The sequence below is a fragment of the Myotis myotis genome, unplaced genomic scaffold (assembly GCF_014108235.1).
Source record: "Myotis myotis isolate mMyoMyo1 unplaced genomic scaffold, mMyoMyo1.p scaffold_m19_p_14, whole genome shotgun sequence".
Taxonomy (NCBI): Eukaryota; Metazoa; Chordata; class Mammalia; order Chiroptera; family Vespertilionidae; genus Myotis; species Myotis myotis.
In genome coordinates, this window is record NW_023416318.1 from 48052876 (window position 1) to 48056926 (window position 4051).

Here is a 4051-nt window from a genome sequence, read left to right on the forward strand (position 1 = left end):
ACCTGGCACCTCCAGTGTTTCCCCTCTGTCCCCCAAAACAGCAGCCCCTCCCTACCTGCCCACCTCTCATCCCAACGCTAAGCGGTGCTTTCTTTTTTAATTTTATTTTTCAATTGTAATTGACATTCAATATTATGTTATATCACTTCCAGGTGTACAGCATAGTGGTTAGATAATTATGTAAAACACAAATAGCAGTGGTTCTCAGCCTTGGCTGCACATTAGAATCACCTGGGGATCTTTTTAAAATCCTGATTTCTGGGCCTCATCATTAGTAACAAAGAAACAGAATTTCTGGAGAATGAGGCCCAGAAATCAGGATTTTAAAAAGATCCCCAGGTGATTCTAATGTGCAGCCAGGGTGGAGAACCACTGCACAGAGAGGCTTTCTTGGATCACAGAGGCTGAGCGGGCCTTGTTGCACGATGATTTATTTTCCTTTCCAAAAAAAAGGGAATCGAAATCTAACCTTCTGGGGTCCAACCCCAGCAGGTCCAGGGGTCCCCAAAGGTGTGGACAGAGTCGGCGAAGAAGGAATGACACAGAGACAGCGTTCAGTTGATCAGCAGCCTAGCCAGGATCTCTAGCCAAGTTCTGGTCAGGATCTTTAGCGAAGTTCTGGTTATGATCTCCAGCCAGGTTCTGTGTCCATGTTCTCTTGCTAGGTTCTCCAGCCAGGTTCTGTAGCCATGTTCCCTCGCTAGGTTCTCCAGCCAGGTTCTGTCCAGGTTCTCCAGCCAGGTTCAGTCACCAGGTTCTAGTCAGGTTCTCTTGCCATGTTCTATCCAGGTTCTGTAGCCAGGTTCTGTCTCTAGGTTCTTCAGCCAGGTTCTCTCGCTAGGTTCTGTCTCTAGGTTCTGTCTCTAGGTTCTGTGGCCAGTTTCTGTCCAGGATCTTTTGCCATGTTCTCTCCAGTGAAGTTCTTCTGTCTCTAGGTTCTGTGTCTAGGTTCTGTGTCCTGTTGTCTTGTTACATCTGTATTTATACCAGTTGATTCCAATCCTATCAATCTCTATTCCAAAGGTTAGGGCGTTTCTAATCTCTATTCCAGGGAGTAAAGATTATGTAGTTTAAGCATGATTGTTCGTAGTTAAAGTGATTAATTACCCGCCTGGCACTTAGTTAAGGAGTTTTATTCCCTCCCTAACTTCAGGGGAAAATCCCTACCTGGGGAAACAATCTTTCTCAGAGAGGTGACCTTGGTTAAAACACATAGTGCCAAGAAGGTGAGCAAACATATTAAGAACAGTATGCCATATATGCCAGGTCCCTTGAAACAGCAAGGATGGACCGGCTCCTGGCACTAACCCTTGTCCAAGTTTGATAGAAAAGTGGGGCTTGTCAAGTATTTTCTGGAACTTTTCTATCAACCTCAATCTTCTCACTTCAGTTAACATGGATTTAGGGGAGGGAGTGGAGAAGGGGAGGTGAAGACATAAAAGATAAGGCAGGCTTATGATTAGGGGGTCACCTCATACTCTATATAAACGTCTAACCACTATGCTGCATACCTGAAATTAATATAATATTGAATGTCAACTGTAATTGATTTTTTTTTATTAAAAATAAAGTAAGGCTTAGGACCAGCTTATGTAAGGGGGAACACACACACACACACACACACACACCGCACTGTGGGACATGCTATCACTAATATATAAATGAAGGGTGGAGCTGGCTTCACACAGGAGGTCACACTTGAGCAGGGCCTTGAATAACAAGCAGGATTTTTCCAGAAGAAAGAGCTGCCCATTTGCACCATCTGAAACATGCACTGTGCTGATTTTATGTGGAGCCGTCGGAGGGAAAGGAGAAGTAGCCATCAGCAGATGTAGACCGTGAGCTTTGCCTGATGACAACAGCGGGGTGAGGCTTGTCTGGCCTGGTGATGGGGAGGGCAGAAAGGAAAGAGGAAGGTCGCAAGAACTTGCCATTGCATAAGTGCTGTCGTTACAGAATCCAGCCCAGCAAATGCTTGCTGGTTCTGTGGCAAATGCTGAAATGGCACACGCATTTGTTAATTTAGCCAAAACCACAGGAAAGTGGTATGTCGATGCAGTAAAGCAGGAGAGAGAGAGAGAGCCTCATGCTGGGAGGCTGGAGACCTGCGTGTTAGGCTTTGCAATTCCCAGCCGTCCAGCCTTGGGCGAATCATCCTTCCTGGGTCTCACTGTCTCCATTTGTAAGATGAGAGGGAGAGCTCAGAGGCTGGAAACTGAAATGTACAAGGGATCCCGCAGGTAATGTAACTGTGTGTACGACATTAGGCAGCAGTGGAAACTGGGGAACCAGAGAACATGCCATAAGTAAGCCAGAGAATTTCAGAATTTAGAAACCAACTACTGTGCTGTCCAGAAAAGGCACCTGTAGGCGCCATTCGGCCAGCAGAACCAGTATGTGGTCCCTGACTAGATGAATTTCATTTTTAACAAGTCAAGGGGGGCTTGACTGCAGAAAATAGGAGTTAGTTTTTTTCATAAAGTGGGGGGAAACGGCCTAACTGGTTTGGCTCAGTGAATAGAGCGTCGGCCTGCGGACTGAAGGGTCCCAGGTCCCAGGTTCGATTCCGGTGAAGGGCATGTACCTGGGTTGTGGGCACATCCCCAGTAGGGGGTGTGCAGGAGGCAGCTGATTGATGTTTCTCTCTCATTGATGTTTCTAACTATTCATCTCTCTTCCTCTCTGTAAAAAAATCAATAAAATATAAAAAAATAAAAGTGGGGGAAAACTTTCATAGAACAAAAATCCTTTTTATTTAATTTCATTATTCAAGGTCTTCTTTTATGTGAGTTGCTTATACTGAGGTCCAAAAGATGAAATATTCCAAAGGATGGAATCTCAGGAAATGTGGGCTCAGGTAAGAATAAATTATTCTCACAGCTGAGCACGGGTTAGCGTTCAGCAGGGTGGAGGGCAGTCCAGAGGGCAATAACACCCAGGTTTTTTCTCTTCCCTTTTTTAGTCTTCAATGCAAAGCAAGTGATCTAATCAGAGTATTTGTTCAGAGGTGATTCACTTCTTCTGTTCTCTATGAGGTCAGAATTTTGCAATAGGGGAGGAGTTAAATTCACAATAGGTTTCCACACTCCAGTGTGTTACCACAGAAGATGTGTCTTGCCTATTTATAGCACAAGAGGGCGTCTATATTCAGACCCACTGCTCAGAACCGGGGAATCTGGGGAGCAGGAAACATTTGTGGGGCGGCTCTGATGGATACACGTCACCCCACCAGCCCAGGCCTCGGCCTCTGCTCCAGCTACCAGACAGGCCAGCGGAATAGGGCTCAGCTACAGGAACTTCTTCCGCAGGGTCCTCAGTCAGGAAGGAGAACTCAGAAAATCTCTCTGGACAACCCTCTGATGGGACTGCTTCCTCTGTGGAATGTGGAGTCATGTGACTTCTGCTCAGCTCGGTCCCAGTGTATGTTTAAGAATTGGATGCCTTGGAAACTAGATGACTTTCATTTTTTAACAAATCAAGGGGGCCTTACCTGCAGAAAATAAGAGTTAATTTTTTAGGAGTTCCTTTCCCTTTAAAACCTTGGAAATCCCGTTGCTATGCCTAGGAAGTTTGCTCACGCATTCATTCATTCCACTAACATGTTAGGTGCCTCCTGTATGCCTGGACCTCAGTAGAGGACCTAGCTGCCATGCTCCAAGGGACTCGGGGACTTGGTATACTTGGCATCAGACAGCTGTTGACCGGCCTCCATCTAATTGAGGTAGGGACAGGCCTTGCACTTGGCAGATATGAAGGAGGTGATGACAACTGCTGTTCTCGTTCGATCACAGACGATGCAAACAAGCTCTGTGCCAGCAATGGGTTATGGGGAGAAATTACAAGGAGTCCCTGTCTTCAGAGGAGCTCCGGTTCATAAATATAAATGGCAATGCAGTATGGCAGTCATAACAAGTAAAATGACTATTTCAGTCCAGTGAGGAGGTCAGAGAAAGTTTGAACTGAGTGGTATATTGCAACTTTGGTGCCCTCATCAAACTACATCCCCTCCCCCCTTGCAGGTATCCATCTCCTGCGTGGTCCCCTCCCATCA

The 4051-nt window shown here is 46.0% G+C and overlaps 1 long non-coding RNA gene across 1 annotated transcript; it reads left to right on the forward strand.

The window, feature by feature from the left end:
* The first annotated feature begins 2016 nt into the window (after positions 1-2016).
* LOC118668763 lies at positions 2017-3696 on the forward strand. Its single transcript, XR_004971756.1, has 3 exons — positions 2017-2240; positions 2774-2857; positions 3607-3696. It is a non-coding gene; the product is annotated as an uncharacterized LOC118668763 (long non-coding RNA).
* Positions 3697-4051: the final 355 nt, after the last annotated feature.